General features: G+C 38.3%; 1 protein-coding gene across 1 annotated transcript in view; it reads right to left on the bottom strand.

The window, feature by feature from the left end:
- The window catches only part of LOC124775759 (dynein regulatory complex protein 8), a 163,191-nt gene that overhangs the window by 37,214 nt on the left and 102,827 nt on the right, over positions 1–23,150 (bottom strand). The window lies entirely within an intron of this gene.

The following is a 23,150-nucleotide window of genomic DNA, read 5'->3' as shown; positions in this document are numbered from 1 at the left end:
TTTCCTTCCAATGCTCACCCATACTGCTCAGCATCCTGTACAGAAGATACAGAGAAAACTTTTGACAGTACTGACTATGAAATTCCGAACCAAACTACAGTTACAAGGGCCAAAGGACATGAAAAGAAAGCAGTACTTAAGAATGGAGTGAGGCAGGGTTGTTGCCTATCCCAAATGTTATTCAATGTGTACATTCAGTAAGCAGTGAATGAACAAAAAAAAATTGGAAAGGCAACTAACGTCCACAGAGAAGAAATAAAAATTTTGAAGTTTGCCCATGAGATTGTAATTCTATCAGACATGACAAAGGACCTGGAAGAGCTATAGAACAGAACAGATAGTGTCCTGAAGAGTTATTGCAAGATGAAAAACAAACATTAAACAAGGATAATGATGGTGATGAAATTAAAGGAAGCAATGCAGAGGAAACTAGATTATGGAATGGGACACTAAAAGTAGTAGATAAGTCTTGTTATTTGGGTAGTAAAATAAATGATAATAGTCGAAGAAGAAAGGATATAAATTGCAAACTAGTAATAGCGAGAAAAGCTTTTACAAAAAAGGGAAATTTATTAACATTGTATACAAATTTAAATATTAAGAAGTCTCTCCTGAAGGTATTTGCCTGGAGTATAGCCCTATACAGAAAAGAAACATGTTCAATAAACAGTTCAGATAAAATGAGAATGGGAGCTTTTGAAATGTCGTGCTGCACGCTACAGGAGGAGAATGCTAAGTATTAAATGGGCAGATCAGGCAACTAATGAGCAAAAAGTGAACCAAATATGGGAGAAAAGAAGTTTAGGGCACAATTTGACTAAATGAAGGGATCAGTTAATAATTCCAGTTTGGTAATTGACAGATGTACACTTGTGTGTGTGTGTGTGTGTGTGTGTGTGTGTGTGTGTGTGTGTGTGTGTGTGTAAGTCATGGAGGGGAGGTGGAGTTGTAAATATTTCACAGGGAGACATGGAGAGCTGTATCAAGTCAGTCTTCAGACTGAAGACTACCATGACAACAAAAACATTATACATGTAAGAGCCAACCTCACAAGAACTTTTTCAGGAACTTCTCTGAAAAAAACTAGGACTCTAGAAGGAATTGTGTCACAAGCAGCCATTGGATTTAGGTACAGAACTATATCATAATATCACAGCTTGAGTGTATAATGAATTCTATATTGTATAAGTAGCAATCTAGAGGTGACATGCTCATTACATGTGAATATATATGATAAAGAGCTATAAATAATTCAAGTAAAGACAATTCCTGTCTGAAAAATGAATTTATATGTTTAGACATATTTTCTGTTATTAAAAGTATGACTTATACTGTATAATTAATTTACTTTCCAATACTCAATTTTTTGTTGAGTGATTATAGTATTCATGGACAGCAAGAAAAGTTAACTCAAATATGTGAAGAAGAATCATTTTAAAAAATGCAAAGACTGGAATGTAATGAAAAGATTTAGTTGGCTACAACCGACTATGTGAGCTGCCAGTATTTTTTTTATTCACCTGATAAAGATGGACAGTAGTCCATATCATAATTAGTGACTCAGTATAATGTTCAAGAACTGTTGTAAGAACCGGGTTGAACTAAAACATTTTGTATCGCTCAGTTTCAGTAGGAAAATGTGGTGAAAACAAGAGCATCAGAAAGGATGTTTTACCCATGTTTTACCACGTTTCTCATAATCTTAGTGAACACGGGATTTATACCTGTAAACTTAAAGAAAAAGCAAATAAAGAATTTAACACTGTTAACACCAATTTATAAAAGATTTTGGTTATGTATGTGTTGTTTATTATCATAAAGCACTAATTTATATGTTTTGTTCATTTTTGTGTGTGCTGAGAAAATATTGTCTTTCTGAGATCTATACAGCAATGCTCACTCTGCAGATGATACTATACTGTGAGTCGCTGATCACTGTTTGCAATAGGTCAAAGCCTGGTGAGTGGAGAGTATTGCCCAAAATGGCTGTTAGAAAATCTAATATAGGTGAAACTAGAATATATCATCATAAAAGATGAAGAAGAACTGTTAAAACACATTAGCCATTGGATATGAGTTGAAATGAAACTGAATATTATGTGTTGAATATTTCTACCTTTGATAGAAGTGTTGTTATTTTTTGAAGAGTGAGTATCATATTCATGGACAGCAAGTACAGTTAATCAAAATACATGAAAAAGAATCATTTTACAAAATGCAATGATTGGAATGAAATGAAAAAAATTTAATTGGCTACAAATGACTTCTTTTCTGTTGACAGTATGCACAGTCATATTCAATCATTGCATCTTTATAGTGGTGGTGTGATCAAATCTTTTTGACAAAATAATTAATTCTCAGATAATACAGCACTGTTCAGGATAGTACACATATTACCACTACAGTATGAATCTTCCCATCTTGCCCTGCATCTTACTTTTATTTCTTTCTCAATTCTTTTTCTTTATCTTATATCCACCTTCTACTTTCTGCCCCATGTTGATTTATACATCACCAATACTTTCAATTTAAAATCTGTTTCGTCTCACTTTTTCTTTCAATTCTCCCTCTCTTCCTTAAGCCCGAACCCCTGTTTGCTTGGTTCTCTGTCCATTACCTCAACCTGTAACCACCTCCTTAAGTTCTCTGTCCTGTAGCCTCTCTCATTGCTCCACGTAACCATCCATCATATTTTATCCCGTATCATTCCTCACTCTAAATTTAATTATTCCCTGTCTTTTTCAACTTAGAACTGTCAATCATATGTAACAAGTGTAACAAGGTAATAGGAAAGTGCCAGAAAAGATTATCTGTTTCAAACCCATTTGTAACAGCTCTGATACAGTACACATGTTTCACTCTTAGGAATACTCTGCATTCTACAAGCACCAATCCAAGAATCAAAACTTTTGTATATTTGTTTATTATAGAACTGTAAAAATCGTAGCATATTTTCTGTCCAAGATTTATGTTGTCATTATATAAACAGAAAGATTACATTTGAAAAGCATTAATGACATTTAAAGACCAATTGTGAAATTTTATCCTTTATTGTAGTATCATTATTTGACCAATTTTTGCAGCCCAAGTCAAAATGCTAGGAAGCAGCATCACAAATTACTCAATAATTGTGAAATTGTGGGTTTATTTGGGGTTTCTGGTGGCTTAATCTTCTTTGCCAGTTCATACACATTTTCATCTGTTATTCTAACCTGAAATTGCAATATACAGAAGGTCAGAAATTGCCACTAAACAGTTTAGGGACCTCTAAAGTATAATGAAACACTATGAACTACAGTTAGAGTTGTACTAGTTAAATTGTATCTTCTCATATCATCACTTAACAGATCATACAGTCATATCACCAGTGCAAGCCTTTGGCTTTCATAAAATATAGGCTCCATCCTATAAAGTGGTGGAGAAAGTAAATGTCTTGTAATTGATTTCATCATAATTGAATTTTAGGCATTTTATTCCAAAAACAGATTTCTCATATTGCAGACATTACCAGACATACTATTAGGTGGATACTATTATTATCTGATTAATTGTTATAATTTTATTCAATATCTGTAAAACATCTGTCTAGCTTATAATCTGACTGGATTAAATATTTAGTTCTATCATAGAATAAGGAAGTGCTTTCTGTCTGCTTCCAATTTGAAAGTGTAAACTGTAAATAGAACAAGAATCATCATCAGCTACCTACTGAATACATACCCTAATAGCAAAAACTAGACAGTCCAGAACAAAAGGAGAGTCACTGTATGTATAGCAATATGATGACATATGCACTTCATACAACATGGAACAAGTTATTACTGTTTGTCCAGCTGACCTTATATCCATGCGAGTGGCACCAACCAAGAGACACAGGGACAGGGACAGGGAGCTGGCAGCATGTTGAAGGCAGAATGTTGCACCTGTCCAATCATGGTTAGGAGAGATTTGGGCAGTGAGCATGGTTTCACATCCATGGGCTCTCCCATAGTAGCCCACTTACCTACTTGCTTTTGAATGGGTTAATGGGGGGCACAGGTCATATTGGTGAAAGGCAGTCCAGATTACAGCTAGCAGCACAGTGAATTGTTGTTGGAGTGTCAAATCCCTGGGTCAGAGGCAGCGTTGAGGATGGGAGCACTGGGGGTTATGAAGTTATGATTCACCACAATGTTAAAAAGCTACGGGCCCTTGTGGCTTTCAATGACACTTCGGGTCAACCAGGTGCTGCCCAAATGGGCATACCAAGGCACATGTGCTTCGGATGTAGGCAGAACCCGTACTTAGGTAGGGTGTGCTTCGCGGGTTCAGGAGGCCTAGCAGGGTTTAATGCCTGCAATTGTGTAATATATCAATTGAAATGACCCTGTTGATAGAAACTTTGCACTGGAGGCAAAATGAAAAGAGGCAGTGGTCAAGTGTTCGATGACACTGTGACAACAGAAGACCCCTATATGCGATGCCATGAACTGGGGACTGTCATCAGACACTACTGTGTGTAGTGCTACTTTTATTGCAAAGATTATAGAGAGAGAACTGATGGCAGCATAAGTGGTCACTTAAAAAAATCACTGCCACAGAGGAGGAAGTTGGAAATGGTGTCCACCAACAGCAACCACAAGGTCCCTGAAATAGCCTGAGCCTGGCAAAATTAAAGTGTACTCTCTCCTATGTGTGGTCTGGGTGTGTCCACTGAGTGAACTGTTGTGCCAGGTCCACCTGGTATAGGGAGCATGCATAACAAAAGAGGCAGGCAAGTTCAATGTTAGCACAAATACCCACACAGCATACATTCCACCATGGTAATGCCTTCATGCATTTCATCGTCCACTGTGAGGCATCAAAGAGCTGGAGGACGTAATGCCAGAGCTGCAACAGAATGATGACCCAGCATCCAGTCAACTGTGGTCAACATTAAGATGCTATTTGTATCATTGCAAAATAGTTATGAAATGCTGGCTCTGCTTATTCTGGCCACCCTGATTGCACCACTGACAAAACTTTGTGCAGAACTGGATCACAGGACGGTACCATGGCTACCTTATATGCTGTCAGTGGACATTATTCCATAGTTTGTTTCAGGTGCTGACTGACCACAAAACAAACCATTCAGCAGTGACTGAACTCTTTATCAGGGTCAGTGGGAAGGCAGAATATGGCTTCTGCATTGACGCATTGGGCAGTATGATGAGAGCGGATTTCATAGTTACACCCACTTAAAAACAAACAACCACCATTGCAGACATTTTGCTGTGTTTTTTTTTTATCTAAGACCTTTGTTCAAAAATCAATATTAAAGATTCGCAGTCGTTAATGGATGCACCATTTGTGAGCGTTAACTCTAGGCCTGATGGGTATAGTATCAGCATTACAACATTTTGAAAAAGTCCTTAAGGCATTGAAAAGCCTGTTGAAAGGAAGCTGACTACACAAGTCTGTTGTCATTTCTGCGCAGGTAATAGAGCAGGTGCACAATTTATGCTGCTTGTGGTATAAACTTCGCATAGTAAGTGATTTTGCCAATATTGTTTGAGATTAGTGAACACTGGCATACTTATTACTGCATCAGCATGGTTGCTTGTAGGTGTGATACCTTTGTCACAGAGGATGCGTTGGACTGAGCGTGAAAACACTGCACTAATTGACAAAATAAACCATTTTCCAAGAGTATTTTCAAAAGGAATCTAATGTTCATGCTGTTTTCTGCAAGGAGTGTCTGTTACAATAAAAATATTGGCTATATAGTTTATACAGTGTGGAATACCATGGATCAGTTGCTCTAATTATTTTGGGATGTGGCTGGGAAACCAGCACTAGTAAAATCCACATGGTGTATTTAAGACCAGTAACTGTTTTGATTCGCTCCTGATGGAAGTTGCAGGCTGGCATCTTTTAAAGTAATGTTTGAATAATATTGATGCCCGGCTTGTTTTGCTAACACATGCTCTGGGCACACTGTGGGGTACAGATCAGTGTTGGACTGAGAATTGATGGTTGCCTTAACACATCCCCACATATATGTAAAGAACCATTAGGTTTTTAATAACAACCACAGACATCACCCACTGACTGGTTGAGATCAATGAAATGAGCCCTAGTTCCTGTAGCCACGCAAAATTGTTGCAAACACCATCTATGACAGCAAACAATAGCGTATGAGCTCTACAAAATTTTGGTACTACTGATGGTTTCATAGATTCGTGGTGTTACATATCATTCCAGAGCAGTGATGTGTATACCTAGATGTTCTTACCGACAAATGATGCTTGTGAATGAAAACCATAAAACAAGTTATTGTAGAGGAGAGCACAAATATCGTACATATTTGTTATTTTATTTGCATGTGAAGAACCATGCTTAGGTACAACAAGTGTCTTCATGAAGGGATGGTGATACAGTAACATCACAAGAGAAAGTACCTGCAAAGATGTAAATGAGCTCCTAGTATTGCCAGCCTACTTTGGAGAGTGGCAAAGCCCTTGGAGAACGTGTAACTCTGAAAATGGTTACAAATGTGCGAAAACAAATAATGTCGCCAGAGATTTCCTATTACCTGGCCAGTTGTGACAAAGTGCATGGACATGGAAGAACATTTTCATACCCATACCGTAAAGTGTTTGGAGTATTGCACAGTGTCTGTTCACAATAAGAAGAGAACATTTTCAGTGACCGACAAACATGGAAGTACAAAGAAAACAAGATGCTGTCACAAAAATAATTTGTGAAGCCTCTTCGATGTCTTGAATGTTACTATGCATTGCTAGCAAATGAAATGACGTTGAATAAATTTCATCAGAAACCAGGAGCTGCAAAGACGTGCTGAGCTGGACAAGTTTTAATTTAGCAGATACGACAAGTTAGGGTTGTGTTATTCCTCTGAATGGAACAATAATTTGAGGAGAAGATTCTAGAAATTGAAAAGAAGATGAAAAAAGAAAATCTATTTTCTCTGTGGGTATGCTCCATAGGATTAAGATACATGCTGTAACTGTTTACTGAAAAATCAGTGATGAGGCTGAGACCATAAACATAGATTATATAAATATGGTGTCCTAGAAGAACTGATGGCACAGAATGAAAGCACTGACAATATTTTTAAAGCAGACAAATTTTGTCTTTTTTTCAAAGTTATGCCTGATAAATTTTACATTGTGCAAAATGAAACTTAACAAAGTAGAAATCTCAGCAAGAAAGAGATCTGGTACTCAATAGTGCCAGTGCTGAAAGGCAAGATAAAATTATGTTGCTTGTCACTGTTAATACTGCAAATCTTCATTTCTTCAAAAACATGTAAACTGCCAAGTGAATAGACTTATCGGTGAGGTGTCTGGAAGAACTGATGGCACAGAATGAAAGCACTGACAATATTTTTAAAGCAGACAAATTTTGTCTTTTTTTCAAAGTTATGCCTGATAAATTTTACATTGTGCAAAATGAAACTTAACAAAGTAGAAATCTCAGCAAGAAAGAGATCTGGTACTCAATAGTGCCAGTGCTGAAAGGCAAGATAAAATTATGTTGCTTGTCACTGATAATACTGCAAATCTTCATTTCTTCAAAAACATGTAAACTGCCAAGTGAATAGACTTATCGGTGAGGTGTCTGGATAACAAGAGATTAATTTGTCACATAACTAAAAGGGTTTGATCACAAAATGGACAAGGAGACAGCTATAACAAACAAACTTCTTCAGGAATCATAAAAGTGTGAGAACCTTTTTTATTGCAGCCATCTTGTTCAACATTATCTGTAACACAATGTGCAATACAATGTCCTGAAGTACATGAAGCCATTAAATTGCCTAGCTGTACTTAGTTGTTGGTTGCTGTAGAACTTCGAGTCACATGTAACAGTACATTGGAATTTCTGGGGAAATATTTTTATATTGTTCATGGCCAAATGGATAAAAATTGTTATGTTGTAAACAATATAATGGAAGGAAACATTCCACGTGGGAAAAATTATATATAAAAACAAAGATGAGGTGACTTACCGAACAAAAGCGCTGGCAGGTCGATAGACACACAAACAAACACAAACATACACACAAAATTCAAGCTTTCGCAACAAACTGTTGCCTCATCAGGAAAGAGGGAAGGAGAGGGGAAGACGAAAGGAAGTGGGTTTTAAAGGAGAGGGTAAGGAGTCATTCCAATCCCGGGAGCGGAAAGACTTACCTTAGGGGTAAAAAAGGACAGGTATACACTCGCACACACGCACATATCCATCCACACATACAGACACAAGCAGACATATTTAAATATGTCTGCTTGTGTCTGTATGTGTGGATGGATATGTGCGTGTGTGCGAGTGTATACCTGTCCTTTTTTCCCCCTAAGGTAAGTCTTTCCGCTCCCGGGATTGGAATGACTCCTTACCCTCTCCTTTAAAACCCACTTCCTTTCGTCTTCCCCTCTCCTTCCCTCTTTCCTGATGAGGCAACAGTTTGTTGCGAAAGCTTGAATTTTGTGTGTATGTTTGTGTTTGTTTGTGTGTCTATCGACCTGCCAGCGCTTTTGTTCGGTAAGTCACCTCATCTTTGTTTTTATATATTATGTTGTAAACATGTAGAGTGGACAATGTCTATGTTAAAAATTCTGCTGTTGAAGACCTACAGGTAGCCTGCAGAAAACTCAGCAGCATCCAGTTTCAAGGCTTTATTTGGCTTCATAAGAATACTCAAAACATCAGATTTGGACGTAGAAGAAGCAACAGAAGGTTATACAGAAGATTAGTGTTGAAAACTATGCGAAGATGGAATCGGAATCAGGATTACTTCTTTTGAAACATCAGGTTCTGGGCATAATAACTGTGATGTGCAACATGTCTTTGCAGGAAATGTTGAATTGTCTGATGATGTAAATGGTATGATGATTAATCACACAGAAAAGTCTGTACTTAATCATCAGTGCAAATTGAAGCAATATTATCTTCACCCATATTTTTTAAAAAAAAAGGTGTAATTATTGTGTTCCTAAAAAGGAGTTTGTACTCTATTGCAAAAAATAACTGAATTTTCATTACAATAGCACATACAGTTCTTTCTTACATCAGGAATCTTTCTATGCAGATGCATATTAAGATTACTTCTTACATAAAGGTCTGCTATCATACTTCCCTCTTAAATTTTTTCTGTTTAATGTGTGCTTTACTCTCATACCCTTGAAGAGAGTCTTAACAAGATTTTTCTGTATCTCATTTCTTTCTTATAGTTGTATCCAAAATACAGTCTGAAGTGTACTTGTGTTGTGAGTAGCCTGTCATATATCAACAGAAATCCTTACATAAATCTGATTATTCAACAATTTTGGAGACTATTCTCTCTCTCTCTCTCTCTCTCTCTCTCTCTCTCTCCCCCCCCCCCCCCCCCCGCCCTCTCCCTCTCAGTGTGTGAATGTGTGTGTTTGCGAGATTAGAGCAGTGGTCACCAAACATTTTAGCCTAAGGGCCACACTGGCTCTTCCACTAACAGAAGTTCCAAGGGTCAAGACCTAGCTACAGTCTAAGTTTTCATGAGGCCTGACATCCAGTACTCCTCTGAACTCTCCGGTAGAATTTCAAAGTTCTTGGGATGTTTACCACTGCTCATATGTACTATATACATACTATATACAATAATGCATGCATAATGCTCGGATAGCCTAATGCAGGGGTCTCCAACCATTTTAGCCTAAGGGCAATTCTGGCGCGTCTGTGAAGTCCTAAGGACCAAGATTTAGCTATGTTAAGTTTTCTTGAGGCCTGGCGCCCTAGTGCTGCCAGGAACTTCAGTCCAAAAGTTTTTGTGGTGCTAACCTCTGCTGTCTTTCTTTACAAGCTGACACTGAGTGGTACTGCAGTAGTCATTATTCAGTGAACTGCTTGTTGATCATCCTTGAACTGTGGCCTTAATTTCATTTTTTATACATTGCTGCAAATAAATACCATTCATGAAAGTCATTGTTACACACTCTCACAAAACCTTGTTACTTCCATGTGTCATTAACATCATAGCGCGTGGTCAGGGCATAGCATGAGCTGCATACGGTGTTAGCAATGCAGAGTATTTTCCCACATTTCTCACTACACAATGGCAATAGTTCCCAATAGCATTCCTTTTGTGTGAATTCATGTAAATATGGAAAAGGAACAGAAGATAGTGAGTGAAGAAATTTTAAAGACCAATGGAGACACTAATACACTGACATCAAAAGTATCTGGACGCCCCCAAAAACATACGTTTTTCATATTAGGTGCACTGTGCTGCCACCTACTGCCAGGTGCTCAACGTCAGCGACCTCAGTAGTCATTATACACCATGAGAGAGCAGAATGGGGCCCTCTGTGGAACTCATGGGCTTCGAACGTGGTCAGTTGATTGGGTGTCACTTGTGTCACACATCTGCACACGAGATTTCCACACTCCTAAACATCCCTAGGCCCACTTTTTCCAATGTGATAGTGAAGTGGACATGTGAAGGGACACATACAGCACAAAAGCATATAGGCCAGCCTCATCTGTTGACTGACAGGGACTGCCAACAGTTGAAGAGGGTAGTAGTGTGTAATAGGCAGACATCTAACAAGACAATCACACAGGAATTCCAAGCTGCATAAGAATCCACTACAAGTACTATGACAGTTAGGCAGGAGGTGAGAAAACTTTGATTTCATGGTCGAGCAGCTGCTCATAAGCCACACATCACACCAGTAAATGCCAAACGATGCCTCGCTTGGTGTAAGGAGTGTAAACATTGGACAACTGAACTGTGGAAAAACATTGTGTGGAGTGATGAATCACAGTACACAATGTGGCGACGTGATGGCAGGATGTGGGTATGTCGAATGCCATGTGAACATCATCTGCCAGTGTGTGTAGTGCCAACAGTAAAATTCGGTGTTATGGTGTGGACGTGTTTTTCATGGAGGGGACTTGCACCCCTTGTTGTTTTGCTTAGCACTGTCACAGTGCAGGCCTACACCGATGTTTTAGGCACCTTTTTGCTTCCCACTGTTGAAGAGCAATTTGGGGGTGACAATCGCATTGTTCAACATGATAGAGCACTTGTTCATAATGCACGGCCTGTGCTGGAGTGGTTACACAAGAACAACATCCCTGTAATGGACTGGCCTGCACAGAGTCCTGACCTGAATCCTAGAGAACACCTTTGGGATGTTTTGGAGAGCCGACTTCATACCAGGCCTCACCAGCCAACATTGATGCCTCTCCTCAGTGCAGCTCTCTGTGAAGAATGGGCTGCCATCCCTGAATAAACCTCCCAGCACCTGATTGATCATATGCCTGTGAGAGTGGAAGCTGTCAAGGCTAAGGAAGGTCCAACACCATATTTAATTCCAGCATTAACCAATGGAGACCGCGACAAACTTATAAGTCATTTTCAGCCAGGTGTCCAGATACTTTTGATTACATAGTGTATTTTGTGACTGAGTCAAATAATAAGGCAATGCGTATAATTTACAATGAAAGAATATCAGTTCCCAAAGAATACAATTATGAGACTAAATATTCTCAGAGTTATTACAAATTTATGGAAGCCAATGGTTAGAAATATATGCTTATTTTATACATGGGTTAAAATCTCAGCAAATATTGTTTAAGAAAGTAGATACTGAACAAGAAGCAGCAACTCATGATAGTTTCTGTGTGGCTCACTCGCTCAATAGCAAAACATGGAAAACAATTTACTGATAGCAACTCAATTAAGGATTGCATGACTAAATCAGTTGAAGAGATGTGTCCAGAATTTATTTTAAAACATCACTTTGTCAGGCAACAATTAGGCTCAAATCATAAATGATATTGCAGAAAATATAGTAACTCAGTTGTCTGAGAAAATTCAGCACATAGAGTGATTCTCTTTGATTCTAGATGAGTCAACAGATGTCTCAGATACTGCACAGGTGTTAATTTTATTGAGGGATAAACGAAAATTATGAAGTGTATGAAGAGCTTCTTGATGTTCATAACATTCATGGCATGGCCATGGGAGAAGAAATTTTTATAGTAGTAGAAAATGTATGTAATATCACATGATTTCAATTATCATCAATACTGTGAGTTTATTAAATAAATTGAAGAAAATGACCTACCATGTAATACAGTGGTACAGTGGCTTAGCTGTGGAAAGCCTCTGATGCGATTTTTTTAAGCTCCAATAACAACTGAAATATTCTTGAATGAAAGAAATCGTCCTCTAGCTTACAAAACTATGTGTGGTTGTAGAAGTTATCATTGTATACAGATTTAACTAAACATTTGAATGACCTTAATTTAAAAGTACATTGAGAAAACCAGCTACTGCCTGACTTGGACACTTGTATTAAATACTGTCAACAAAAAATGGTTTTGTTTCAATCTCAAATGAATGAAAAACCTTATTCAATCTGAAATCAGAAACTACATTTCCTGTAGATTTTGCAATTGAAACTTGAGTGCTTTAAAATAAATTTTGAGTCTCATTTTTCAACTTTTCATACAATTACAATGATATCAAGATTTTCAAAATCCTTTTAATGCCGATATAGACACTCTTGCCCCAGAACTTCAGACAGAAATTTTGATAAAGATAAATATTTAAATTGACCATTGCTGGAATTTTATGAGAATTCCACTCTCACAGTAAGACCAGTTGCACAAGTATGCTTACGGCTTTCTTTCCACTTTCTGCACTTTTTTCTGTCAAAAAAATTCTCAAAACTGAAATACACAAAAAATATTTACAAGTATAAACTAACTGATGAGCATTTGATTTTGCTGCTGATAATTTCCACCAGTAAAATTGGTCCATAACTGTAAACAATTTTAAGTGGGAAGTTGGAGCTACATAAACCTCATTAATTATAATTAAAATGCTTAATTTCTTAAGCCAATTGTCTACGCATGTCACTTAGGCACACTAAATTTTCAAAAAATCCCATGTAATTAATTACAGTTAAATGTTCAATCACATTGTATAATCTGTTAATGTGTATTTTAATTTGCCATAAAATAAAAACAACTGAATATTGTATGTATAAAATTATTTAATTGGATGGATAAAAAATTACTCACCAAGCAGTGGCAGAACATGCAGATAAAAGACTATAGTTATTGTTAAGCTTTTGGAGCCAATGGCTCCTTCTTCAGGCAGAAGGGGAAGGAAGAAGGGTGAAGGAAAAGGACTGGAGAGGTCTAGGAAAAGGGGTGAGTTTGTGAAAGTCACCCAGAACCACGGAACAGGGGAGACTTACCATACGGGATGAGAAGGAAAGATTGTTAATTCTTTCCTTCTCATGTTCTGTGTTCTGCTGCTGCTTGGTGAGTAGACTTTTTATCTATCCAATTAAATAATTTTATCAATAAGTGAATACTGTATGTGTTTTATGTGATTTATTTGCACTCTAACTGCACAAAGCCACTTTACTTAAAGAGTATGTGGTTCATTTGTCAATCTCACTCATAATTAACTCTCATTAACTGATACATTTGTAAAAACATGTACTCAAACAGATTTATGATAAAGTATTGTAATTTTTATTTATAGTGCAGTGTATCCTAATTTAGAAAAAAAAGTTGTCTAAAGAAATCTCTGTGCTTCAAAATTTGTTAAAAAAGAGGTATAGCATTATTGTTAGTTAAATTTGTGGTATGCATAGCTACTGCCTTTTGAGCATCTTTAATGAATTTGTGTTAGTTGGTGATGACACATCAGAATTGTAATTCAGGAGCAGATACTGCAAGGAAAAGGATTACAATGCAATGGTGAAGAAAAGATCTTGCAACATCATTGCAGAGAATTTGCAACATCGTCACGGAAGCCCGAGCAGTGGTACAGGAAACAACAATTGCCATGCAAGGTTCAATACGGTCTGTAGAGCTGACTGAATACAGCATTGTCAGAGCTTCTACCTCACAGAGCAGTAGTTTATTGGAGAAGGCATGACTTAGTGTTCATTTATAGTGGTGAAAGAGACTGATCCACAGGGTGGTTTTTGAAATGGTTATTATTGACTGAAAAAAAAATAGCACTCTACAGACTCTTTTTGCGAAACATCATTCGTTAAGCTAGTCACTTTTTTCTCATTGTGCAAATCACTCATTATGTGAGGTGCTTGATAAGCAAGGTTCGACTCTAATACAAAAAAAGTTGTGGCGGGCTGGATACCATACGTGTCTGACCTATTACCGCTGGCCAGACTGATGGTGTTCATGGACCACTGTTGGCCCGCAGGCTGTAATTTGGAAACCTCTATATTAGAGTGTTCAGTTGTGAGTTCATTCGTGTCTTTCCTTAAAAAATTTGAAACAAATATGGTCAAAATGCATAAAATGTAAAAAACACAAAATACAAACTCTGTTAGAAATGCGACCACTTTCCCTCATTTTCATTATCTGTCGCCAGCACCCTTTTTATTAGTCCTCAGACTGTAGAACTGTAAACATTGTCATTATTCTAAAACCTTCTGAAACTTGAATATAAAAGCAGAGTAAAGGCTGAAACAACTCAGAAAAGTGTATCTGGCTGAAGCCAAGCATTGACTAGCTGTGTCCTTTCTGCCGATCAGCGAAGACTTAATTTACCTATTAGTGATCTGTACCATCATAGTGAGGTGATAATATGCACATTTATACACCACTTAAGAAAGGAAGCTTAAGGTTTAACTCCATTAGACACAGAGCACAAGCTTGGATAAGGGGTGAGTGAATCAGGACAAACAGTCTTGCAAAGTAATTCTGAACATATTCTCAAACAACTGTGTCAAACAAGTTGTCCTACAGCCCACAAGCAAAAGAAATATTTCAGACTATCTGGCTATGTATAAACATGATTTTTTCACAAGAGATGTCAACGAGAGACAAATGCTGTTACAATGATAATTAAAGGCAACAGTACAGGAGGGTACTTCTATGTGGTTAAACCGACAGATCATTACTAATAATCTACTTAAAAAATAATATGAGAACAATTGGTTCAAATCCAAAAAATGTAGAAAAACTATGGTTAAAGGTCAAAGACATAGGCAAACACTATCGAGCTGCGAGCTGCCCCAGCTTTGTGTGGGTAACATTAACCATCTATGGCTAGTTGACTTGTCTGGTGTACTGGTAACAGATTCTACACATTAATCTTCATCATGAATCAGTCTGTCTGTTAGCGAAAGCAGTATCACAATTCCTGCAGTCATTCCTCAGATTTGTTGTTGTGGCCTGGTTTGATGCAGCTCTCCATGCTGTTCTATCCTGTGCAAGCCTCTTCATCTCAGAGTAACTACTACTACCTACATCCTCCTGTATCTGCTTACTGGATTCATCCCTTGGTCTCCCTCCACAATTTTTACCCTCCACACTTCCATTTGTGATCCCTTGATGCCTCAGAATGTGTTCCACCAACCGATCCCTTCTTCTAGTCAAGTTGTACCAGAAATTCCTCTTCTTCTCAGTTCTCTACAGTACCTCCTCATCAGTTATATGATCTGCCCATGTAATCTTCAACATTCTTATGTAGCACCACATTTCAAAAGTTTCCATTCTCTTCTTGCCTAAACACTGTATCGTCCATATTTCACTTCCATACACTCCATACTTTCTGAAAATACTTCCTGACACATGAATCTATACTCGATGTTAACAAATTTCTCTTCTTCAGAAACGCTTTCCTTGCCATTGCCAGTCTACATTTCACCTGATTTATTTAGACTACTACCTGATTTATTTAGACTACATTCCATTATCCTCGTTTTGATTTTGTTGATGTTCATCTTATATCCTCCATTCAAGGCACTGTCCAGTCCATTCAACTGCTCTCCCAAAACTTCAAAGTTTTCATTTCTTCTCCCTGGACTTTAATTGCTATTCCAAATTTTTCTTTTGTTTCCTTTACTGCTTGCTCAATATACAAACTGAATAACATTAGGGATAGGCTACAACCCTATTTCACTCCCTTTTCAACCACTGCTTCTCTTTCATGCCCCTCAACTCTTACGATTGCCATCTGGTTTCTGTACAAATTGTAAATAGCCTTTCACTCCCTGTATTTTACCCCTGCCACCTTTAGAATTTGAACGAGAGTATTCCAGTCAACATTGTCAAAAGCCTTCTCTAAGTCTACAAATGCTATAAACATAGGTTTGCCTTTCCTTAATCTATCTTCTAAGATAAGTCATAGGGTCAATATTGTCTCGTGTGTTCCTACCTTTCTACATAATCCAAACTGATCTTCCCCAATGTTGACTTCTAGTAGTTTTTCCATTCGTCTGTAAGGAATTTGTATTATTATTTTGCAGCTGTGACTTATTAAACTGATAGTTTGGTAATTTTCACACCTGTCAGCACCTACCTTCTTTGGGACTGGAATTATTATATTCTTCTTGAATATGCACATTTATACAACATCTTGCTCACCAGATGGAAGAGTCTTGTCATGGCTGACTCTCCCAAGGCTATCAGTAGTTCTAACGGAATGTTGTCTGCTTCCAGGGCCTTGTTTCAACTTCGGTCTTTCAGTTCTCTGTCAAATTCTTTCTGGTACTGCGTGCCGCGGAATTTGAATCCCCGCCGGACATCATGTATGTCGAAGACCCCAAGAGATCTCTGCACCATCGCGGCATAAGCTGTGGCGGCGCATGCCTCCTGGCCCGCATTTAGTTTGAGGGCACCACAGTGGAACACGTGGTTCCAGCGGCCAACAGCGGCACCCCCGATAGAGTATTTAAGCGCCTGCCTCTCGCTCAGCCAGCCGGTCTAACCTTGCATACGTCTCTGGACACATTGCCTCGCCTTAGACAGCTTATTTACTTTCTTGTTCTGTGTACGAGTGGATGTGGTTGTTAGTTTTCTTGTGACTCCACTGATTCAATCTTGTTGTTGTTCATTCTGTCCTTTGTTGTTCATGTCTGTCCTCTCCCGCTGTGTTGTTGTTCATGGGCCGCTCTGCCGACCCCACCACGCTTTCTGTCACTTCAACCCCGTGACCGTTCTGGTCGCTGTTACAACATTTTTCAGGCAGTATCATATCTCCCATCTCATCTTCATCTACATCCTTTTCCATTTCCATAATTTTGCCCTCAAGTACATAACTCTTGGTAGATCCTTTATATACTCCTTCCACCTTTCTGCTATCCCTTCTTTGCCTAAGACTGGTTTTCCATTGATTCTTTTCTCCACACGCCCGGGTTCGATTCCCGGCGGGGTCAGGGATTTTCTCTGCCTCGTGATGGCTGGGTGTTGTGTGCTGTCCTTAGGTTAGTTAGGTTTAAGTAGTTCTAAGTTCTAGGGGACTGATGACCATAGATGTTAAGTCCCATAGTGCTCGGAGCCATTTGAACCATTTTCTTTTCTCCAAAGGTCTCTTTAACTTCCCTTTAGGCGGTGTCTACCTTACCCCTATTGTCATATGCTTCTACACCCCTAAATTTGTCCTCTAGCCATTCCTGCTTAGCTATTTTTCACTTCCTGTTGATCTCATTTCTGAGACGTTTTGATGTCTTTTCACCTGTTTCATTTACTGCATTTTTATATTTTTTCCTTTCATCAATTACATTCAATTACCCAAGGATTTCTACTAGCCCTTATCTTCTTGCCTACTTGATCCTCTGTTGCCCTCACTATTTCATCTCTCAAATCTAGCCATGCTGCTTCTACTGTATTCCTTTCCCCTTTTCTTGCCAATCATTGCCTAATGCTCCCTCTGAAACTCTCTACAACCTCTGGTTTTTCACTTTATCTCCTTAAACTTCTACCTTTTTGCAGTTTCTTCAGTTTTAATCTACAGTTCATAACTAATAAATTGTGCTCAGAGTCCACATCTGCCCCTGGATATGTCATACAGTTTAAAACCTGGTTCCTAAATCTCTGTCTTCCCATTATATAATCTATCTGAAACCTTCTGGTGTCCGGGGCCTCTCCCACTTATACAACCTTCTTTCATGATTCTTAAAACAGGTGTCAGCTATGATTGAGTTATTCTCTGTGCAAAACTCTACCAGGCAGCTTCCTCTTTCATTCCTTACCCCCAGTGCTTATTCACCTACTACTTTTCCTTCTCTTCCTTTTCCTACTATCAAATTCCAGTCTCCCTTAACTATCTGAATAATTTCTTTTATCTCATCATCCATCTCTTTTCTCTCTTAATCATCTGCAGAGCTAGTTGGCATATAAGCTCATTCATACTACTGTGGTGGGCTTCCTGTCTGTCTTGGCTACAATAATGCATTCACTCTGCTGTTCATAGTAGCTTACCTGCATTCCTATTTTCTCATACATTATTAACCCTACTCCTGCATTGCCCCCATTTGATTTTGTATTTCTAGCCCTGTATTCACCTGACCAGAAGTCTTGTTCCTCTTGCCACTGAACTTCACTAATTGCCACTATATCTAACTTCAACCTAACCATTTCTGTTTTTAAATTTTCTAACCTACCTGCCTTATTAAAGGAGCTGACATTCCACATTCCGATATGTAGAATGCCAGTTTTGTTTCTGCTGATAACGACGTCCTCCTGAGTAGTCCTTGACCAGAGATCCAACTGGGGGCCATTTTACCTCTGAAATATTTTACCCAAGAGGGCACCATCATCATTTAACCATATGGTAAAGCTGCATTCCCTTGGGAAAACTTCCAGCTGTAGTTTCCCTTTATTTTCAGTCATTCGCAGTACCAGCACAGCTTCACTGTTTTGGTTGATGTTGCAAGGCCAGTTCAATCAACCACACTGTCGCTCCAGCAACTATTGAAAAGCCTGTTGCCTCTCTTCACATACAGATAGAAAAACATGCCAGAGGACTTTATGATATGTAGTGACAGATATGCACAGATTCTGCTCAAGCAATGATGCTCACTGGAGTTGTGGCGAATAAAATATGGACCAGGTAACAATAGTTATAAATTATATAAAAAACTTTCCTCATGAATCAGTATATTTATTTGTAAACATTATGTCAAAATCTCTACTGTTGTTCTTGAGATTATTTGTAATGTAAAAAGAAAAACTGTGTACCTAAAATGGAGTTATCCACAAATACGTAAAGCTATCAGCCTCTGTGTGTGTAATTTGTACTTTAATTTAATTTTCTATGTTTTTTTTAAATAATAAATTTATGCATTAATAATTGTACAGGAAATTAAGTAACATAATGTGAAATGGACAAGAAAGAATAAAGTAGCTGTTTTGATGAGTGACCGCTGTGCAGGTTCATGTAATGTGTCAAAATAAAAATAATTGTAACAAGACAATATAATAGTATGTGATAGGAACAATTGTTTACAGATTGTGTAATATATTTGGTTGAAGAATTTGAATATTATGAAAAGTGTACAGAAACGAATGATAATCAGTTATATGGATATCAGTTTCACTAGCACACTGTGTCACGTGACAACTCAGACAGAGATGCGAAGCAGAGGGCCTCTTGGTGGTGGGAGCTGCATAGTTATGGTGGGCTAGAACAAGCTGGGGGTTACATGTGTATGAGTTGCAAGGTAGGAATAGGCCTATAGCATTATTCAGAAACTAATCTCCAGTTTACAAGTTTGTGAGATGAGAATTTTGACTGTGAACATAGTGCAACTTACAGTGTCTGTAACGTAGTGAACAGTTTATTTACCTACAACTGCTCTGCTAGAACTATTTCAGATTCCAATTGGACCATTGTGTATAGTATGTGTAGGACCATTATTCATAGCAAAGTATGTTTCTATGAATAAAGCAACAGTCCCAAACAATGGAAACTCCAGGTATGAATATCACAATGTAGGAAGACAGGGAAGAGTAGATATACAAACAAATCCACAGCACAGCCATGGGCATCTGCATGGCATCCTCCTATGACAAATGGGCCATCTAGAGGAGATCTTCCTAGGCTCCCAAAACACCAAAACCCTTGTCTGGTTATGGTTCACTGATGATATCTTCGTGATCTGGACACAGGGGCGTGATACCCTATCTTCGTTCCTTAACAACCTCAACACCCTCTCTCCCATTTGCTTCATGTGGTCCTTCTCAACCCAGTGTGCCACCTTCCTAGATGTTGATCTCCTCTCTGATGGCCTATTCCACACCTCTATCCACATTAAACCCACTATACACCAACAGTACCTGCATTTTGACAGCTGTCATTCATTTCACACCAAAAAACTCCCTCCCCTACAACCTGGTCAGCTGGGAATGGTGTATCTGCAGTGATAAAAATTCCCTTACTCAGTATGTAGAGGGTCTCACCAAGGCCATCACAGACCTGATCTGAAAATACATCTCCCTTTCCATTTCCCTTCACATTCTCTGTTCCTGTAATCATCCTGGCCTCAACCTACAGTAACTACTGACCCACACTTTCCACCCAACAGTTTCCACCACCTCTGTCCTATCATCTCTCTCTCCATTCTCATCTCCCATTCTGTTTATTTGCCACCATCTGCCAATGTATCTGCCCATTTTTCCTCACTTCTCTACTTTTTGTGCTCCCTTTTTCGACACCTCCCTGCCCCACAACTTCCTAATGCTGCACCGGTTGATGTTCAGTCCGTGCACACTCCACCAGACAGCATTCATCTCTCTCCCTGCCCATATACTACTACCCTTTCCCCCTTCCAGCTGCTTGTATCCCACGTGATAGATGCATTCCAGGCCAAGATGCTGGAGCTGGTGGTCATGTGTACATGAGGTGTGCTTGCTTGTGAGTATGAATGGTGTGTGTCTCTCTTTTACTGGTGAAGGCCGTGGCTGAAAGCTTTGTGTAAGTGTCTTTTAATTGTGCCTGTCTGCAACTTAATGTGTCTTCTTTGTGCTAAGTAGCAATCTGTCTCTCCTACATTGTTAAAGGAACATTATAATTCAAGTGTGTCCTAAATGTATATTAGTACCCTGAGAGATTATAGCCTTAATTCCCAGTTCCATTACTTAATTTACTTTTGTCTTATATACCAGTATTGCACTGACTGATCTCTTAGGCTACCTTAAGAATTGTTATTTGGTTACATAAGGGCATAATGCAATGGTGTGCAATGGAACCTCTGTACAGGTGAGCATTTAATAGGTTGTGCACTCATCCTCTGCTGGATCATTAGCAGTAATAGTTACAACTAACCATAGGTAACACTGCCTAGCCTTCATATATAGGCAGAAAAACATGATGGGGAACTTGATTTTAGTTATATGTGTAGATGTACCACTTAAAGTAATAAAATAAGACAATTAACAGCTTGGTGAAGTTGTATCATTCAGTGGATGCTGTGAAAACTCTCATTACAAAATGGAATATTGGGAAACATAAATAAAACTTAATAGAAATGTGTGAATCCTACAATAATTTCCAGTCAGACATTTTACATTATGTACACTGTTGAATTTCCAATATCATATTTAATGAGAATCCCTGACACAGCACTATTTGCTGACTGGAAAAAGGGTGCATATCACATATGTTTACAAGAAGGATAAAAGAATAGATGCATGAAATTACAGTCTAATAATGTTAACATGCATCTGTTGTAGACTCCTGGAGCATATTTTCAACTAAAAAATTATAACAATCATGGAGAAAAAAGCTTATATTCAGGGAAAACCACTAGTGTGAAACACAAGTAGCTTTATTCATACACAATTTCTTGCAAATAATTTATGCAAGTGATAAGGTTGATGCTATCTTTCTAGAGAATTCCACAGGGTATTCAACACAATCATATTATCAGATAATATTCAGAATAAGATAATAAAGAATATCTTCACAGAAATGTAACTGGATCAAAGAAATAATAATTAATAGAATGCAATTCATTATAATGAGTAGAAATTTTGTCCAAGTCTTTGTGTTATTTCCCTATGATTGGTCAATGACTGTCCAGAGGAAAGTTTCATTCTAGTCCTCACACCAAGGAAAAATGCTTAATAATACCAGGGATTGAGCTTGCAGTAACACACACTAACTGCTCAGCTGTTGAGGCAATACTACTGACTTAAGGACTGTAACGAATTGGTACAGCTTTTACAAACAATGACAGAAATGTTCAGGAAGTTTAAATGTGAATATTGGCAAGAAAGGCAGAGTTGTTCTTGTGTAATGCTGTCAAGTAATCTAGAAAACCAGTATTTGAGGAAATTAATTTAGGAAAAGCAATGAATCCAAAAGCCCACTGCACTATGAAGAGCTGGTGCCACACGGAGAGTGGTAACTTCTCCTGCTAAGAGCAGAGGCTGGGTATGGGGCTAGTTCTGTAGCCGCCTGTGTCCCTCTCAATCCTCTCATTATGTATAGCTGTGATGAGCTTGATGTCTACCGTGTACATGAAATCTGGCCAGGATTTTTATACAACCTGGAGCACACAATTGGCTTCAAAAGACCTGTACTAAGACAGTAAGATGTTCAGTGCCTTCAGAAATCTTCCTTTTACGTTACATAGATGTGGTAACTGCTGCATCTGGGAATAACATGAGGTCAGATGAATCTTTGAATCTCAGAGTAGTGTCCCTTATTTGAAAGTCGAGCAAATCAAAATTTTTGGGAAGCACTTAATAAAAATTTTTGGGAAGCACTTAAAATCACACACACACACACACACACACACACACACACACACACACACACACACACAAACCTGTAGAAAATTTAAGAGCTGTTTTTCAGGTGGATTATTGTGGCAGGATTTGAAGAAAAATAAAACAAACATCAAACATCCCACAAACATGGGATGTTGGCACTGAACTGTTTACCAGGAGCCCAATGCAACACTGACAGAAATGGTAAGTGTTACACCATGAAGCACCAGCCCAATATTTACCAAACTTTGTAGAGATATCACCACGTAATAGGTATTATCAAACTTTATTCCATTTGGAACTGATGACTATCATCATCATCAGTATGAGGTGTGACATCCAGAGACACCAATTCTCCTGCTCATATGGATCAAACAGACCTTCTCAAACTCAAAATTTTAAAAAAAGTTGAATGATAACAGATAAATGTCAATGGAAACCCTATTAACAGAGGTATTCTAGAATATTATGCCTCCAAGCAGTTTCCTATCCTTTTTCTGTATCTTAAAATAGTCTTATTTAATGCTGCTCTGACAGGAAAACCTACTGTGTAGCCATCACCAATAGGGACAGCCTTTTGACAGTGGATCAATGCCTCTTGATACATACTAAGAGCATACCTACCAGATGTATGGTGTTTG

The sequence above is a fragment of the Schistocerca piceifrons genome, chromosome 2 (assembly GCF_021461385.2).
Source record: "Schistocerca piceifrons isolate TAMUIC-IGC-003096 chromosome 2, iqSchPice1.1, whole genome shotgun sequence".
NCBI lineage: Eukaryota > Metazoa > Arthropoda > Insecta > Orthoptera > Acrididae > Schistocerca > Schistocerca piceifrons.
Note: the sequence above shows the minus strand (reverse complement) of the source record. Positions and strands in the feature narration are given on the sequence as shown.